The following is a 21,446-nucleotide window of genomic DNA, read 5'->3' on the forward strand; positions in this document are numbered from 1 at the left end:
AGGGTCGGCCTAGGCCGACCGCAAGGACGAACGACCGGCACCTGCGCGCGTAAACGCTGCCGCCGCGGTGGTGGCGATAATATTCGCGAGTTGCGCGTACACGCGTTGTGCAGCACCGCTCACCGCCAGCGAGCGCGCGCGCACAACAGGTATTCGACAGCACTATAATAATACAATATTATGTATATATACCTAAATAATAATATTATTATTATTATTATTATTATTATGGTGCGGGGGCACACGCCGCCCGTTCGACGTATGCCATTCGGCGGCGGCGGGTGCACATACGTACGCGCGCGCGCACCCACCACCATTACCACCACATAGCGCGCGCGCACACACACACACGCACACATATGCGAGCGTTTGAAACCGAGCAACGCGACGACGACGGCACAGTCAGTTTCGTTACGAGCGTCGTCACGTCCGGTCAGCACGTCGTCGCATTCGCCGCCACCGTCTGATCGCCCCGCGCGCGAACCGGTTGCCGTCGTCCGTCCGCCTGCACGTCTTCGGTGTCGCCTGCGCAAACAGTGTCCGCACGCGTTCATCGCGATATCGCCGCCCCGCGGGTTTCGAGTGCGCGAGTTGAGAATTTTTTTTTTTCAAAATATCTAAGTGTACCTACGTGTTTTGGATAACCCACCGCTGCCGCGCCATGGACGGCCGCAGATCTTAGGTAAGCAAACCGCGTCCGGTTTTTGGCTATTTCTTTTTTTTTATAATCGTTTGTACGACGGACGTTGGATTTTAAAAAACCCAAGTCCGATCGACTCGGATCGATCAACCCGGTCGATCGGGGTCGGTATAGAGACCGTACGTACATCTAATATAGGCATATATACCTAGCATTAGTCTCGCTGCCGGCACGCGTGCGCCCATTAAATTATCATTTTCTCCAAACGTCCTCTCGTCCCGTTTTGCCTAATAACCGCATTCCTCTGTTCCTCCGGCTCGCATACGACCGCGGTCACCGCCTCGAGATCCGTCTGAACAACGGAATCCTTTGAGTATGTAGCGTGTGTGTGCCGGAGCGACCACATATTATGTTCCCGACGATCGCGGGTTTTATGACAAAATCGATTAGTCATACAGAACGATAAATTACGATACGTTATGTGCGTGTGTTAAAATCTCCAGACAATGACGCACGTTGTTTTCGTAACCTTCTCTTGAGGAGAATTATTATCGAAACGTCGTTTCGTCAATATTTAAGTACGTGTGTACATTATTATTCCATAGAATGTGCGTACCTATAAAATAGTATATACCTATATATTATGTATACATTTTGCCGCGGCTGTTCGTACATGGGATTTTAATAATGATAATATATATTATTGTCGTTCGAGCGACAAAATGTCCAATATAATAATATTATACCCAAACGATTTATAATGTGTTTTTTCTACACTTGCTAACTTTTTACGTATGTATAATACTATCACTTACTTGGCAGTCGGTTTGATCCTGCCGCGCTAGGTAATATACATTGTTTTCGTTCGGATCATGCAGTCCATCAGTTAGTCTCTCTACGTATCTTATACAGTTGTATCTTGCATATACTCTATATATTATGTACTAATGTCGTCGAGCGTGGCGAATATGTAATAATTAATTTAATCGACAAAGCAAAACTTCATTGGAATTGCTGGCGCGAGTGGCGGACACGTCACGGCTTACAATAAAATTCCCCTTCGCTCAGATAAGAAACTGTAACTATTACTGTGTAACACACAGTTGTACTATTTTAATTAGAGTCTATAATAATATGTAATCATTAATATAGCTACTCGGTGTCTGGAATGAGTAACAATAGTTTCTGTCTTAAATTGATGTCTAGTCAATGAACGAAGAATTAGTTTTAAAATGTACTTGCCCGTGTATCGTAGTGGTGTTGGCTTGTTAGTAATGCCTGTGTGTCGAAATTATTATTCACGACGCGTTCGCACGTGTATAAAATTAGTAGCATTACGTATCGTACTCTCATCATCGTTTGTTGGATGGGTAGGTGGGAGGATACGGAGGGTAGGGAGTTCAAAAAAATAATAAAGCATATCGAAACACATCGATCATGTATTCGGTATCCAAAGAATGCGCGTTGACCGATTGCGCTCCGTGCGAGAGATCGGTCGGTAGTTTCAAACAATGTTACCATATTACATATTACGTAGGTTACCCGTTACGAATTTATTTAAAGATAAAGAAATATTTATTCTGTCCCTTTATACTCTTTTCTGAAATATTGTTGTTATTGTTCTTCTCTGTGATGATTGTCCCCGTCGTTCTGTGAAAAATTAATATCTCGACACATCGAACCTTGGATAGTGTAGTGGTGGACCATGCGGCTGTATACGACTGGATGATATTTATGAGATTCCACAGAGTCTACCAAATGCTTCTGGGTCGACCGTGTCAATTGTAGCGGCGATCCTTTTTTTCTTTCTTCTGTGCTCCTTATCCCCCTACCCCTACAGGTCCCTTCCGATTGTTCCTCCGATTGAATAGCTCCGAATTCCTGTCTTCTTGCTTTTGTGTATCTGCATTGCAGGTTATTCAGATACCGACGTTATCGAGAGAGAGACTGCGTGCGTGCAAAGATCACGGGGCGCATAATGTTCCTTACCACCGCCCTAATCCTAACACACATCTCGACACGACGTACACGCATCCGTCACCTTTTTCTACATGTTTATACTAGATGGTACATTCTATAATGATTTTCATTCCATATGAATCGAGTGAAATCGATGATTATTAATTATTATAAAATATAAAACATTATAAACTTTATTTGAAATTTTAACATCCTAAACGCAGTACAATTTTTTTAAATGTTCAACATTATAACAATAATGTGTACACTGTTTAGATTATATTCTTCGGCCAAGGAATATCGCAATAAATAATTATGTGACGGGGTTCTTTAGTAGTATTCGTAGGACGTACATAATATACTATATAAATTATGTATAACAAATAAAAATAAGTAGTCTCCAAATATTACAGTATTTTAAATAATAACGTTTTAGAAATTATAATTATAGCCATTGCCTTTACGTGTGTAGTAATTTAATTAGGTACACTGTACCTAGTACAGTATATGGCGGGTATCCTGTATTTATAAATAATATTGAAGATAACGATGAAATTTAAATTAATAATTTATTTTAACATTATAAATTAATACTTTATCATTTTGAAATTTATAAATATAAACTACGAATAATGTATTCAAATTTTACTCTGAATTATATAACTTATAAGAAATTGTTGTACACAAGGTATACTACTGTCAAAAAAAAAAAAAAGATTCCAGGGGGTAGCACTTGTCCTCAATCATCCTAGCTATGGCACTGCATGTATGTATGGTCAGAGAACGAAAAGGGCTGTGCTAGTATGTGGATGTGTTGACTGGTTTTTATCTATTGTTTATAGTGAGCCGACTAGGATGTCGACTAAGATAGTAAATATATATTATAATAATATACACCTCGTGGTAATATATCCAATATATATGTACTTATATTTTAATGGAAACTTCTTTTCCATAATATTCAGTATATTATATACCGACCACTGCCGTCACGAGGCTTATGGCTGTGGTTTTCCATCAGATATATCGTCTAAAACCCTATAGAACGCGTCCTGACCACTAAATTCCTGGTCACGAGCCAACAATGTTTTTTTTTTTTTTTGGTTCACTTTGACAATGTCACTGCACTATAATATATCTGTATTCTGTATACCTACCTTGTGCAACTCAAGACATTGTGCAACGCGTAAAATTTTTGGCAAACAACGTGTAAGTTACATTTGTTACTTCAAATCGCTAATTATTATAATATTGCCTAGTTGTTGCAAGTTTTTAACAGAACGTCGGAACGCAACCGTAAAATAATATTTCGATATTCGGATTTTTCAATTAACCAGTCGTGCGTTAACCTCGTTCAATTGATTCGTTTAAAAGAGGAATATATAAATATATAGTTATGATGTGTACCGGTTCAAGGTCGTTGGCATTCGGACTGACCGGTGGTAATCTATCAATGTTTCTCAACGGCCGCCGACGCCGCCGTCGCTACTATATTTCTAATCTGGTTTCTCGAGAAAGCAGAAGTCTTCTTCCAGACAAGGTCGCATATTAACGTGATTTACATAAATTACATATTGAAGTAATATGTGTATGGTATATTAAATTGCTACTCTTGTTGTTATATACATAATATAGTCCATCCGATAGTCGAATCTAAATTTTGGTAGGTATAAGGCCATAATAGCCACCGGGTGTGCGCAATACGATAATATTTACTATACTAGGGTGGAAATTATCGTTCAACGTTAATAGTATCGTGTTCTCGTGGTCACTCGGTAGGCGCAGATGTTAACCCTCATACACAGTCTATGTTCGCCGGCGCATGCCTAACATCTGCCAGATCAGCTGCATGACGACGACAATCGAACGTGTATTTTATACTTGGCATTTATTTATACCAAATATACATTTTTAACTCGACCAAAGCTACACCATATTGGTCTAGTCTCCCCTTAACACCCCTTCTCATTATCGAATTATATCGTACTTATGTATAATATTATTATAAATAGTCACGTGTAGGTAAAGATACGGCTTTTTTCATTTCATACATCTGATAACTACCTACTATAATATGTAAAATAATTTAAAAATAATTGCTTCTTCGTCGTGTTAAATGTTGATGATATCGTCGCCGTATATATTATTATAGAACATATTTTCAATGGTGATAATATCAGTTTTCGCTTCGATATTGTGCTAACTCGAATAGAATTTAATCTATTTTTTATTTTTCTACCGTTCCGCATATAGTTATATGTGCAGTTCACCGTTCACGTAACTACGCAGGCTACCATTCGATTTTCTGCTGCAGCAGATTAGTTGATGGTTTTTATACACGTCAAAGAGGCGCTTGCTGTATATACTATATATATTATACATATTCGTATAATTTGCGCAGGTGCTGCAAATAGTACAGTTGGAATGAGAAAATTATTGTTTTGCTGGATTGCACGGATAGATATTTTAAACGACGACTGCGGCGTACTTCTGTAGCCCGAACACAATGCCCACTCATCACGACCTTTTCGTCTCTCTACGTACCGTGAGGTCGAGACTACTTGTCGTGATAGGGTTCGGCGTCTGTAATGACTGCAGATCGTTTATTTTTTTTTTTAAATTTATTTTTAACGCTTACGTTGTAAATTTTCCTATGTTCCGTTAGAATATAGGTATAATCGTTCATAACTCACTGCAGACCATTGTTTGAGAGTTCTTACAGTTATTATGGCCAAAAGTTTACAATCTAGTGGAAAACGTATAGTGTTATCTACCACACGTATGGTCGCTACTCACTACAGGAACTATCACGCGAGTCGAGCCATATACAGTTTCCTCTTTTTTTTATGCGGGCCGACCGCGAACTCATAGAAGTGTAGCGCACCTGTTGCCCCGGATATTGTACCCATTGAAACTTCGTGACTCGAAAGTGAGGGTAGATTAATTGACTGTCGAGTGTATATCCTCCGTTTGTTTCTTCGTCCGTTTTACTAATTTATGTAACTTGTTTACCGAGTAGACTGACCGCAACTTTCTTCTTCTAGAATCTATACAACCCAAACGATTTTATAAAAGTATATAACTGCATCGTGATACCTATTATAATATATACGCCAGTCGTAACCTTCAGACACTTCGTTATCAATATTTACATATACTATTATCGTAGTATGGTGACAGAGTCCTTGACAATTAGTATTCTATTCGCCGTTATCAAAACTATATAGTGGTGAAAATTGCAAGTTATCTAATTGTTACCTATTCAATAGCGCCAGCGGTAGCTGCGAACGAAAAACCGAACTATAAATCGCACCTGGTGAATTGATCATAATAATAATATAAACGAGAGTAAAATATGTAATAATATTATGTTGTGTGTATGATTTACAATCCGCATTAATGTAAAAAGTCCCTAAAGCTAGCCAATAGAGCATGAGAAAACCTTGAGCCGAGCGCGCGCGTATATCCATATATACATAGGTACCTAATACATATTATATTATTTCACAAGCTCGATTTGCATCGCGCGCTATCGTTGTTATTATTACATTGTACCTTGCACACAAGTGCATTGTCTTTGTATCGAAAGTGTTTCGATAATCGCGTTTTCAATAAATATGTATATAACATAACTACAACTAAGATTTTATATTGTTATACCGTTGATATACGTTTATCGCCGATCGAGATTTTCAATTGTATGTCAATATTTGATTTTTGATCTTCTAACCTCCGACGGGTCCGCTATAATATGCATAGCATATTATAATGATGGCGAGCGCTCGTGACGCGGCGTATAAGACACAATACCTATACTACAATAGGTTTTGCAATACATTTTGACCCGGAGAAAAATGACAACGGTCACAGCGTAGGTACCAGCTATATAACGTTATAATCGACGACGTAGGTATATACTAGGATTTTCGGCATTATACGTAGGTAACTACGCGTCACCTGTCCAAATTATATAATAAAAATAATAATAATATTTTCTTAGACGTTTTGTAACCGTGGTCCTGGTCGATTGTGCATATTATATACTATACCACAACTATTATATTTACCTACCAATATTTATACATATCCCACTCGCCGTCGCGGAAACGGGTCATGATGATGGAAACGCCGCAAATGTCCGCCCAGAACCGGTCCGGCATATTATATTATTATATATTACGTGTAGTAGTATAATATAGTATACGTACGTGTATATAATATAGAAGGGAGGAAAAATCGTTTGATTTGCGCGATTCGCACCGCGAATCGAATTTCGTGCCGACTTGACGTTAACGTATTCCGCGCCGCAACCTTGACTTATGTATGTGACAAACCAGTACCTTGGTAAAGGTTTACGCGGCGGAGTTTTTGTTGCAGCGTTCCTATATATGCACTCACGCATATAAGCGCAGCACGATGTATATATATATATTTATTTTTATAGTGGTATACGGCGGGTGAGGTACGCGCGACCTGCAGATTACGTCGTCTTCCTGATAACAAGACTCGCGGCGTTTTATTAACATTGACATTTAATAATAATAATAATAATACGGGATAAGTTCAAAGACCTGCAGCGGCAGTACGGGAAAACGATTATTTTTGTTGGATCGATATTTTTTTTCATTCCATTTCTTTCGTTCTCTTGTCCTCGGCGGGCATAAAACATTCGCCGCAGCCCCCGGTGGCAAACTCGTTTTCAAACAGAATCCGACGACTCTGATGCTGTACCAGCGCTCTTGCGTCCTGCTTCTGGATCGGTATACATCCCCGTTAAACAACAGAATTATTCACCAAGCACGGTCACCCTCCTTTTTCCTTTAATAATGAATCTATTCAAAATCTTATTTTTAGAATTTTTAAATATACTCAAAAACCATAATTCTTGAATTGCTTATGTCCACTAAATAGTTTACAATTGAAAACGCCATTTGAAAAACAAAAGTTAGTACCTACTACCTATATATATCTACAGGAAACTAATTAAGTAGTACAAAATAATTTGAAACTATGGCCTTTAAGTATATTTGAATACTTCAAAAAATAGATTTTAAATAATTGAATCTTTGAAAAAGCATTATGATTTATGGGGTAACCAAGCTTAGTGAGTTACCCTGTAAATGTGTATGTGTGTGCGTACTTTGATATAGGTAGGTATGACGCCAACACACTATCGTTTAGATGATTAAAACGCGTGCAAATATACATATTATAGGTATGTATATCTAGATTTTGCAGTCGTATAGGATTGTGTCTCGTTTTAAAAACGGATGTGCAATTGAAATCCATCATCGTCTCGCGAATATTTTTACCATAAATAATAATAAGATCTTTCTTTCTTTTTATTTATAGTTGTGGCCGTGGCCATGTGTTAGTGATAGCCGGATAATACATTTTTTTAAATTCAAAACATTTATGTTGGAAACTATATAATAAAAACTACGCCAACAAACGTATTTTTGCATTGGCAGCACTGTAAGAGTTCGCACATGCATTTTTAGTTGAAATGAGATAGTCAACGGAAATCCTTGCAGGGGAAAAGAGAGGTCCATATGCATACCAAGTGCAACGAGAATACGAGATTCTTTTAGTAGGTATATAGATATAGGCGTAGGCGCTGTTACTATCCGTCAAAAATCCGGTACTTGCTGCTGCATACTTCATATTATTATTAGTAAGTACCTGTGTAGCGGGGGCGAGCTTATCCGAATTACGCTGTAGGATATACGACTCGTTATACATTGTAATGTGCGTATTGCACGGCGTCATATTATAGTCGTTTATGCTAATCGCTGTTGTCGTCTTGCGTATAATACTATATTATATTTGCACTGGTACATAGAATGCTGTTATTATAAAATTATAATATATTATTATGCGTCTGTTCGATGGCGAGTGTGCGCGTTTGGTATATAATGTGTGTAAAGACAACGGTCCACCGTATCGGGCTGCAGTTAGTAGGTGTATGGGTACACGTGACAAAAGCAGTCACGATTTCACCTCGACCGGTATAATGTGTATAAACGCTGTATTATATCGCACATAAATATATATTATTATTGTACATTTAACGCTGTCATTTTTCTATTATTACTATTTTTTTTAATTTTTTTTTTTTACTTGTCGTCTCGCGGACGCGCAAATAACGATAATATAATTTATTACTATTTATTTACGACCTGTCTACCGAAGAAGAATACGCTAAACGAACGACGCGTCTCCGTCGGTGCAGCAATCCCCGCGATGCACACGGGTGCGCAGGATCCGATCGTGACAATTTTCAGACAGGGTGATCTGGCCAAAATCACTCGCCATTATGCATGTGGTTGGGTGCTGTATAGTTACATATAATATTATATATAGTTTTAGTTGTGTTTCATATACTCGTTTACCGAGAAACCATTGAAAAACCGCGCCTGTATCGTTTTCTCATTTGTCATCGGTCTCGCACGACTTCTGTATAAAATATACCATTATCATTATATTATTATTGGCCCGAATTGCTTTTGTGTATGTGCTCACGTGTGTGTTTGTGCTTTCCAGTCGTGCTCCGTCGTCACACGGCGAACACACTGTCGCAGCGCTGCCGTGGTGATTGCTAAAAAATAAATCTTTTTTACGCTTGAACAAATATGCGATCGCGGACCCCCCGCGCGGGCGTTATACACCTCATCGGAATCATCGAACATTATAACGATGTCGCTTGACAATTATTTTGTGGTTATATTATTATTATTATTGTCGTCACTCGTCGTATTACATTGTGTGTACAAACTCTATGAGCGAAAATGTTTACGTATTTTATTATGTGGTGTGTGCGCTGTAGGTTATAGTTGGTATGTACGTGCGAGTACACGAGATTGGCATGGACCGAGAATCTGCGGCATCCAAACCGGAATTTCCTTTGTCGGTTCGACGATACGCGACTGCGCGTATATATTATATTAAATTATATTTTATTTTCATTATTATTAATATCGATAGCTGTACACACACATACACACCGCGTTAAGTGAGTCATTAGTGATTTTTATTTTTCTTTAACTTAACTCACGTTCGCGCGCATTCGACGCCTGTGCCGCGTGGCGTACATGACTGTGTGTATGAGTCACCGTCGCGAGTCTAAACCGAACGCAGCGGATATTTCACCTTGACGCTGTCGTATATACAGTATGTCGATACGTTGTATGATATATTATATTATAACGATATTAATTCGATTTATTGTAGCGGCAGACCCTTAAGGCCCCACCTCACTGAATTGCCTGCTAGACCTTTATTTTAATGGAACACAGAAATCCATTATTGTTTATTTTGTATTATATTATAGATCGAGAAACGGGTATTCTTCGTCGATTATAATCGTCTTTTAACGTTTCATTTGAGTCGTACACACTCGAATACCGTATTATAAGATAATACTATTATAATGTATTGGTACTTAAAATATTTCACACCCTTTTCCACCCGATTAATACTAATAAACCGCTATCATCACGCATCCTTCAATTGTAGAAGGTATACAATGCGACGTCGTTGTTTTCATCATGCACTTTATGCTGACAGTTTGGTTTAATACTTATTGGAGTACACAACAATATAATATAACATACGAGTAGTTATTGTGTACTGCATGTTGAGATTGCGGTCAATATTATGTTGTGTATTTATTTTTATTAGCTTTTCGAATTTCGTTGTAATTATTATTATTATTATCACTGTCGTGTGGAGTGTGTACTACTACGACGTACTGTTCTGAGTGTATTATTATAGTACACATAGACAAATATATAGTGCGTTCGGATTTATGGCCTGTACACTTTTCAAGGTGTTAATTAGATAGACCTATCTTTATACACGAGTCGTTGATTTCCCGACGTGTATACCTATGCACACACACACAAAGCCTACATTCTGTTCGGTGTTCCGAAACGAGCGATGAGAACTTCGTGATCGCTATTTTACGGGTTGTATAATAGTTTTAAATATATCTATATGGCGCGAACGAAACGTTCACCTCAGTCCACTAGCACGTGCTCGGCTGGACGCTTTCTACGGTTTTTACAAAAATCATATTATCATATTATCATATTATGTGTATCTATACAAACAAAACATACCTTACATATTATATATACAACTGTACGAGGCGTCATCCATACAAGACCAACGTAAAATGTAATATTGAAGTCGTAGCGACCGTATAAATGTTATGTATATGATAATAATAATATATAATGCTAATGAATTTTATATACATATATATATAGATAATAGTGCGTTTAGGATTGTCCTCCCGAGAAACAGGCTACGACGGTGAAAAGAAACTTCATCCGTCAATGGAATCTTCGTGTACACGTGTGACAGGACGTTGTCGAGTGGTACAGCGAATTTTAGTGTCTAAAACAACTTCACACTAGCCGACTAGCCATGAATTAACAACTATGGCGGAGGTCGTGTGCACTATATAATATTATTTACACGGACTGCAGGTACTCTACCCTTCGAACGTAGATTTTTTTTTGTCCCGAATCTCGGGTCTATCCGTGATGATTTTAAGAGTAAAAACAACGTTGTTTGGTATGAATCTTTCCACAAAAACGTATTTGGTACAATAATATTATATTCGTTGACAAGCAATACATATGCGATTGTCCTGGTTGTTGTTCGCATTTGTAGTCATGTATTATATTCCTAGTACTGCGGGAGGCAGCGACAGGTGTGTGGGTGTGCGCCGTTAGTTCGCCGAGTTCACCTAACAATGCATAATATCTCTAATAATATCGCACATTCGCACGTGAATAGGACCAGTACATATTTTGCGAACTCTGTGACCCACAGACTCGGTAGTTTCTCAGTTATTAATACAGATTTGTACCTGTGGAGTTTTCTCCGTGCGAATGTCATGGCCGAGAAGCCGTCAGACTTATTACTATACATTATATGTAATATGGAAGTATTATAATATAGAGGTCCATGGTATTCTAATGATGGGTTCGCATATGTTATGGTCTCGTAGTTTCGGATAGAGGATTCTTCAACTATGACCGACCTCCACGGTATAGTGATTCGAGTCTTTGACTTTTAGATCCACGAAATTGTTGGATTTTAAATCACTAAGTCACTGGACGGCACCAAACGTTCTACTATAATAAGTGTATATATTATTCAGGTGAGCTTTAGCAGACGATAATCTTCACACAATATGACTTTATTTTATATATGTATATAATACTTTAGTATTTATAGTATACCTGGTGTGCCGGCTATCACGACCGCGGTTGTAGTTGTGCAGTAGCTGATGCCCTGTGTAGTATATCGACCGTTTCTCACGTCGTATAATATATTATTTTGTTGTAGTTTGGTGCTATTGTCGTCAGTTGATCACGATTTCGGGTCGTTCCGGTTGCACCGACCGATCGAGTGATCAATTGTTCGAGCGCGAGCAGAACAGCGTTCATGCTATTATTTGCTATTATTATTATATTGCAATGAGGCAGCGTATCGACGCTTATCGTTGCTGTACGTTCTTATTACTTACTCTCTCTCTCTCGTAAATTTATAAATCTCTGAAATATTATGTATGAACACTGGGGTTATCGAACATTGTTTTTTCACATTTTTTAATATTCGTAGCATTAATTGATTTTTAACTTGATTATAATATCATAAATATAGACAGAAAATACAACATAATAATATAATATATATTATATTATTTTACATTATATAATAGTGAATGCTAACAAATGCTGTTATCAATAGTATAAACTAAACAATTTTTGAAAAATTATAGCGATAATAAGTTGTAAAACTGCAAAATAGAATTCAAATTAGGTAAATAATAAAGATTTCCAAAAAGTGTCAATAATTTTACGAAAAAACGGGTGATGTTTACCTATAATTGAATCACCTTGTATGATGGGTGCTAAGCTGAGATACGCACATAATAAAAACGACGGATGCGTGAGAAAATACATCTGCCATAGTGGGTTTTATTTTTCGACAACACAATGCACGTCATGTACATAGTACATTATAATACTGCACAGTGCACCTACAACGACGAAGACGATGGCGACAGTGCACGCATTACACATTATTATATTATTATACTGCAACGTCCGCCCGCAGAGTATTTTTGCACTCTTTGCGCGTCACTATTATACACTATTTTACACGCAAACAGAAAGAAAGCGATCGTCGGAGCTCCCATCTCGATAGCTGTACGCTGTTAGTTATTAATTCTACTGCCACGGTGCTCTTCTCGGCCTAGTGAGTGGCGTCGGACGGACCCGTGACATTTATATATTGTTATCGTATGTAAGAAAAAAAAGAAAGTGAAAATCTGTGGACGGACGGACCCATGTTTTACTTAGGTACACATATATTATACTATTGTATTATGCATAAAATATATCATGGAAACCAAAAGTACTCGTGTTTACTATTTAATTCGTTTCGTTTTGTGGTGCTCTGAAAATATTATCTCGCTAATTGGCAAGCTATACCTACAAGCTGTAGCGCGTGCACGTTATTACGATAATAACATTAAATGCATCATGTGATATTTATCCACGCGGTTTCGCTCTCGCGCGCACCATTCCATCATTGGCCGTTGGGGGCATAACACTCCGGAACGTACTCGGCCGTTACGGTGTGGAACGTTTTGTGATCAGTTAAAAAAATATAAATTATATTTTAATTGCTTCATAATGTTGTTTTGATAAGATCGAGTTCACACCAAATACAGGTATTAACTCTCACTATTTCTACATAATTGGAAAAATTAATCTAGTTTAATTGACAAAATGTACTAAGTTCAAAGAAATTATAAGAATAATTTCTTTTAAATTAAATACATCTAGCCTATCTGTATTTTATATTAAGAACCATATTAGAACATCTCCTCTTAATATAAGGCTCAATTATATTGATTTTGTATTTGTATAAAAACTATTAAACGGATTTATTAATTTGACTTGTGTTCTTGAGTGATCGATTTTAAAGTACCTATCCAAGATGTTTTCAATCACTATTGACACCAAAATCGCTTATCATTACCACGTTAAGTAATCGTTGTTAAGTCCTCCATTACTAGAATTTAAAGTTTGAATAGTGAAAATTTATTTGGTATTTTGTTTCTTTTTCGATAATAGCAGCTTTAAGTTAAATAATTCGTTAGGTACATGTTTTTTAAATTCTATTTCCGTTTAACAATAACATTATATAGTAGGTATGTTGTACCGTTAACTTTCCTATGATGACGGTGGTGGTTGTGTGCCGAGTATCATTTTAGGTGTAAAATGTAAATCTATAAGCGCATTTGCACGTCCTTGCAACAGTCGTGGCGTCGAGTAATGGACTTGAATTAAAAATTCCGCTCGTCTATCTACACGTAAATTATTCATCCGACGTTACGGGTTGAATGTCGATTATCAAATTTATCTGGCGCCGTCAAAGTCTTATACTTTTTGATGGTATGGTTATTTAGGTTAATATAGTAATATCGTATTAAAAAAATGCTGCGTGTGTTTATCTATACGTTGGTATACGTTCGATACACACGCAATATATATTTTATCATTCGATCGACATGATACGATAATAATATTATAATTATTATAGTCTCCGACACCCGAGGGAGCTCTCTAAAGGAGGAAAGACATTCGATACAGTGGTCGGGGTCTACTGTAAACGCTGGCGGGTAATTTTATTTTTAATACATATTTATACGTATAATATTAAATTGTTACTGTAATAACAATCATCGTGAGCTGCACACCGCAGTGTATGTATTCGAATCCCTCAAAAACATGTACGGCCACCGCACGTGCAGCGCATAATAAAATATTATAATATATATATTAATATTATCTTATAATATTATACGGCGTACCTACCGTATTAATGTTATCTCGCGATCGCATTATTGGCTAATGTTTCGAAATAAAAGTTGGTTAAAAAAAAAACGCGCGTCTAACTACTTAACGTCGTTGAACGCATAAATTATACTCAAAATGTGAATGAAAATAAATCTAAAAATCAAACGTCGATCTGCGGCGCGCGTAACTTTAATATAATAATTTATAATACATCGTAACGATTTCGTTTCGCGTGGGGGTAGGGATGTTGGTAGCGTCTGAATAATATCGTTTGTGGTGTTGTAGTACCCACCTACCTATACTTTATATATTATGATACAACAACACTATTAATACAGCAGTGTAGTATCCATCTACAGTTCTCTCGCGCGATATATTTTAATATTATTGCGGCGACGCTCGTGACCGGTCTTCTCCGCGGCATTTCGCACACGGACGACCTACCGACGACGGGCTCCCGCGGCTGGTATATATTTTTAATATACGCGTATATAATAATATTATATATATGTATCGGAATATTAATATTATAACGACGATATTTTAATCGCTGAACTTACTTATTCATGCTCTACACACGCACGGGTAGGCGTACCTCCGGGGGCCGATTTTGATATTACAGTTTTTTTTTCATTTTTTTCCCACCACCCGCAGTCGTTTCTCTCACGACCCTTTGCGCGCGTCCGTCCACTCCACGTCTTCAACGTTATTAATTAACTCTCGAAATTATTTTATTATAATATTATACTTGCAGAGGTTCCTGCAGTACAGTGTACATTGTACGGGTTTAGTTATATTATAAAACTTAATAAGGTTTTGTATAATAATATGTTCTCGACTCACTCTAATAATGTATAATATTATAATATCGTTACGCGCAATGTAATGTGATTCATTATTAAATAGGTAGACCATAATAATAATAATATATTTGTTGAGTATGCGTCTTGCTGTCATTATACCGCGACGGATTGCGGAGTCAATGAATTCCTATTCGTGGCACGTGTTCTGAATGGTATCCCATAGCACTCGAATTGGATACTTACCGATTTCAATTAAATTACATTATTGTTACGGGATTACTTATTATACGTACATGATTGTTTCCATTATGGTGTTTCGCGTGGTCGATCGACTGCCATACTAAATTTATTATCATCGTCAGACCTACAGAGCTGTGCATATCGCGCGAGTGACTCATATAATAATATTGTCATAGGTGTTGTATTATATAGGTGTTCGTTGTAAAAAAAAATACTCGACAGAAAGCGCGCACACGTAGCTGACTGCAATAATAATAAAAATAATAATAATGACAATATGTCAGGTGCGGGTTTTTGTGATTTAATCGAATTATAGTCCGTACGTTCGGAATCATTTGACCGTAAAATCGTGTACGATAGCTTCTGTATATTGTAATATAATATCATTGCGATGATATAATAATAATATCACAACTGATCTCTCTGAGAGCGAAATCCAATCACTGCGGAAAAATGCAATATCGATTAACAATATTTATAAATTGTAATAATGTTGTATATATACTTACGAATGTGTCGTACTACGTACTAAACTCGTTATTGCTCCGCGCGTAATCGTCTATTATAGTATTATGCATAAAAACCGGCGCGTCTCGTTTATGACACACCGCCGAAATATCAGGGAGGTCGTCGTGTTGTCTCCGCTTATAGTAGCGCAAAACATTTACAATTTACGTTCAGGAGAATCCATTTTAACCTGTTAATTTAATATTTAAGAATGAGTACTGACCAATTATAAATTCAAAGGTAAGAATAATATTATTCAGAACTCCATGTAGCCATGTAGGTTTATTTTGTTGATATACCTATTGAACGTTTTGTAGCACGCAAATTTACTATTACCGTGTAGATGTTGGTAAGATGGCGTCTCCATAATATGAGGGTGTGTCGATGCAAGTTATATAATATTGTGTTTAATATTTTAAAATTCTGATATTAAAATCCTCTCGAGTCCGCCTCTGCCGTCTCGTCCGTCGCATATATTATATTATAATATTATTATGTTTTTTCTCACAAGTTCATAGTTTTCTTTTCGGGCTTTACAACCAGGCGTAGGATTGAACGTTTACAGTACATAAAATGTAAAATTTCCTGTACGTGCATACAGTAAATGCATGTGCGGGGTTGGCATTTTATGAGTTTTTTTTTATCCTCGAAAGTCGCTGTGAAACGAACCAAGTTCCGGGAAGTTCTTTGCAAAATCCTACATAGTAATATGAGTATATGACATAGGTATATCTTGCGTTACGTGTGGTATGTATTATATTAGCCATGAGATACCTGCAGTATGACTGGGCCATGTAAATTTTGCGCAAACGACGAAAACGTAGTTATCAGTGTTGTAGCTATAATATTACGCGCGTCATTGTGTACTCAAATAATTTTAATATTATGTACCTATTCATGTGTGTTATTGTATTATAAATGGCTACTTTAACTGTGGTAAACGCGTTCTACTCGAAAATGTTATTTTTTTTTTACGTTTTACTGCGCGTGTTGTATATTATTATGACGGATTGAGTGAACAAATACTCGTTGCTCGTACTTGAACGGATTTCACTATTTGCTTTTGATTCGATAAATGTTATTGTTCGGAGTATCACCACAATCCGCGCGTATATTTATTACACGATGTTATAAAAGTAATGATAATAATAATAATATTATTATTATTATGTAGGTAGGTACTATGATAAGCTTTTTTTCAAACGAAAAAAGTATACCTGTAGACCAATAGCTGGTTTCTCAAATACTGTTGTATAGCATAGCGCGTATGGTTCTATAAGTTATATTAGTTTATTACTGTTATTAGATTTTAAAAATAAAGTATAGGCACCTCATATAAAATATTTTATGATCAACACAATTTTGTTTACGAAGCGTTTAATTTATTTCAATATACATAGTTTGCGATTCGATTATAATTTATAAGACAAAAAGTATTCATTAATAACTTTAGAGGATCATTTAAAGAATTAAGGAAATTGAAGATAAAATCAAAAATCAAATGAAAATAAATAAAAACCTAATTTATTTCACTATCAAAAATAATTAAAAGAAACAATTTTTTTCCATGGTGACTCATGATTAATGAATCATGACATTCATGTTTTTAAAGCCTCAAAAATATTCAAATCTTTACTGCTATTTCCTCTCATTCCATAAGTTGCGACTGGCAAATTATTTTTTTATTTTAAAATTTAATTAATTGTATCGTTTAGCACTGAATTCAACCGATTCGCTTCGACGACTATCTCCACGGCTTGGGTATACCTACTATTAAACTATTATACAGTTTTTCATTTCAGTCAGGTTTTCGGATTTAAACGCGAGCGGAGAGCGTGTACGTCTTGACAAGAACAACATATTATAATAATATTACAATATTACATATATATTTATATATATCAAACCCCGTTGTGCAATGCGTATAATATATTACCTATCGTTCCCCACGTGCGCACTCGCGATATATGTTGTCGTGACGCGAAAGCGAGTGAATAAAGTATTTCGACCCAATTAGTCGAGTTATGACGATATAATAATAATAATAATATCATAATCGTATCGTTGTCGTTATTTATCATTATTATTATTGTTATTTAGAAGGTAGGTATTTATAATATACGTGTGTATCGAAGAGGAGGATTCGTGACTTATATTCTACATTCGGTGCGCGCGCATCTCGGTTTTCGATCTGTCAGTTTTATGCAACGACCGCTAAACGCCAGTTCAGCTTCAGTCGTATGGCTTATATTCGCCCACTCACTCTGGAACTGCAGCCAACCGAAAAGTATCCATATAATGTATTATATCAGCTGTTTAATATGTACTACACGGAAAACGTACACAACTATCGACCTATACTATATACTACGTGATTTTGTTGTTGTTTTTACTTTTTCTTTCTGTGCATGAGACGCAGACGCCCGCACCATATATACACATATAATGTTACGTTTATTTCAAACATATAATATTATAAATCATACAAAAACAACATTTTTTAAAAACTTCCACAGACTCGACGTTTTTGTGTGGTATATACTGTATAGTAAGTGTCTTCCGTGTTGTCGTTGAACGACGTAAATACGTAATACACGAATCAGTTATATCTATACGTATGTATGTATACATTATAATATACCGTATATAATTGAGCGTCTTCGTATTCTTATTCTTGCAATAATATAGCCGCTAAAAGTTCGTTGTACGCTTATTTGCATGTGAAATTCAATAAGACTAAGACACAGTGAAAAAAACCGCAATCTTAAACGGCTTTCGGACCTTTTTTGTTTACAATTATTATTATAATATAATAGGTATATTATTATTTAAATATACCATTTTTAATAAACGGGGTACGTGTTGAAATCATTAATCAAGGTTAATAAATATATTATTTTCACTACGGGATGGAAACTGTATCAGTCAATGGGGGAGAGTCGATATTGAAATAACTTAATACTAGAATAATAAGCCAATAGGCAATATTTCAATTAACAACACGTTCCCAAACATTATCGCTAGGAGCCATACCTATAAAAAATAGGAGTTCCTAACTTATTCACTATACCTATACAGACGTACAGTATACTTAACTGGCTATTACCCTCTTAATGTAACACTATTGCTCGTATTAGATTTTGGTATCACCACATTGCTGTAGGTACGTCTTAATCTTCCCAAGTTCTAGTAGAGTTTAAATATATTATGATCATTTTATTTTATTATATTATAGTAAAAAAATGTTTTATTTATCATTATTCAAAAGTATAGGCGTTCTGCGTGTTTTACCTATATCTTTCTCAACAAGCCCACATTGCAAAACGTGCTATGTCGTTTGAATAATTATTATGGTAACCGATCGTAGTGCTCTGCACAGCGATCACTACATAGTACCTACATACTCTATATAAGTTAATGTCATACAAACGTCATTTTTCGCACGTTCGTCGTAATTATAAACGTGTGATTTCCATTTATATCCTTAGTCGGAACGCCATGAATACAATATTTTGCGTAGTCTACCGTATTTAGGCATATATATGATTGCGATTGTTTTGTATTTTTAACGCGTGTATTTATTTGTGTGAAAAAGTTAAAAAAAACCGTTTAGTTGTGATAATATCACAACACGTACTCGCGTACTTATAATATTTGCAATGAAACACACGGGTCATACACGGAAGTATTATAATATAATAACAATAATTAATAACGTACCGTACTCCGACAGACTTACCTTCATACCTGTGAAAATAAACAATCCGTTTCAATACCAAAATTAAAAAATATTTAAATTAAATTAATACTGTTGAAAATGTAATTTAACATTTCTCACATAAGTTGATTTTCTTGCTAGAATATAAAAAAAAAATTAACTTAAAGTTATACGTGCTCATCACAATAAATAGTAATTAATTGATATAAGTTCAAGAATTAGTTGAATATCATGAGAAATTTGCTGATGACGCGCATATTATTGCTGCACGCAGAGGTAACCTGACCTATTGCCTATAATCTTATACACACAACAGATGGTGTACGACTAAGTCTGCGAATTTGAGTCGAGGAGCCGCCTAAGCGTATATATTTATATTCAATAGTATTCGACATTACGCCTTATAATATACCTAAACCTAAATTCGCTATGACTTTTGAAATAAAAATAAAACACAAAAATGCTTACGACTTGACGCGTGGGCGCAATGTTCTACAACACACGTACCTATATATACATAATATACAACAATAAATTATAGTAAATTGTACCGTAATGTATACCTACGTAGATAATATATGTATATAGGTGTATACCTTCCACTTGTAGGTAAGTATATATAAATTATACATTATAATAATATTGTATACATCTTAAACGATCCGTTACCGCGGCGGGGGCTGGATGACATAATAACTGTTGTTTCCATTGTTTGCGCGATGGTCATTAAAGAATACAACGCGTGTAATAAAATCGCCGAGTGCGAGTTTATCTATATTATGTGCAATGTACGTAAAGGTATATTATACATACATATAATATAAAATTATATTAAGCGTGTCCGTCCATTGCAATTTTAAGAGCGTATTAAATATAAATCACTACCGTGTGTCGCACACACATATTATACTAACGTATATCTGCAATATTATGTTTATAGAGTTCATTTAGTGATTGTCGGCGTTAACGACTGTAATAATATTATTATTGTGGTATAATTTAGTTAGAACGAAAAAAAAGTGTTATCATTATTTTTATGTCCTACGATCGACGTAGCTAAATAAAATACAGCACACTATAAAATCTATATTATATATAACTGCATGTTTGTATCAGCAGTCGCGAATTTATTTGTAAGCAAACCATTTACACAGAGCTAGGGAGGGATCCATTTAACTAGCTACGCTCGTTAGCGTACCTAGTTCTTAAGTTTATTAAAAAATCATTAAGAATTGCACATGGTTTTAGATACACTTATATCTACATTTCTTAAAAGATAGAATTTTTTTTGATTTTTTCATCTCATTTTAATATGATGTTGATTGTTTTATTTCATTTTTATTTTCAAATAAAAATACCTATATCAAAAATGTCATATCCACTCATAAATTAACAATAAAACCTAGTGCAACTATAAAATATATTATCACGTTGAAATTGTTATCGATCGATAATTCGTTAGCGAGGAGTGCGATAAAAAGGTAGTTTTTATACTTTGTATAAATTTATTTCGCATTATTTTGATTGTAACGACGTAAATGAATAGCTGTGCGCACGGTATTTAACAACCCAACGCGGATACGGTTATAAATACCATTATAATTTATAATTATACCTAATATATTACGATATTAATAGCAGATATTAAACACGATCCTAGGTTACTGGAATATTTAACAATGTTATTCCGATAC

The 21,446-nt window shown here is 35.8% G+C and overlaps 1 protein-coding gene across 7 annotated transcripts in view; it reads left to right on the forward strand.

Moving 5' to 3' along the window:
* LOC114124360 (protein Shroom) overlaps positions 1-21,446 on the forward strand; it is a 165,957-nt gene that overhangs the window by 68,753 nt on the left and 75,758 nt on the right. Inside the window, exon 1 of one of the 7 annotated variants that reach the window (XM_050201369.1) lies at positions 399-682. The exons of the other annotated variants lie outside the window; for them this stretch is intronic. The gene's annotated coding sequence lies outside the window, so the exon portion shown is untranslated. Of the gene's footprint in view, positions 1-398; positions 683-21,446 lie in introns of those variants that run through there. 7 annotated transcript variants of the gene reach the window in all.

This window comes from Aphis gossypii, chromosome 2 (genome assembly GCF_020184175.1).
Source record: "Aphis gossypii isolate Hap1 chromosome 2, ASM2018417v2, whole genome shotgun sequence".
NCBI lineage: Eukaryota > Metazoa > Arthropoda > Insecta > Hemiptera > Aphididae > Aphis > Aphis gossypii.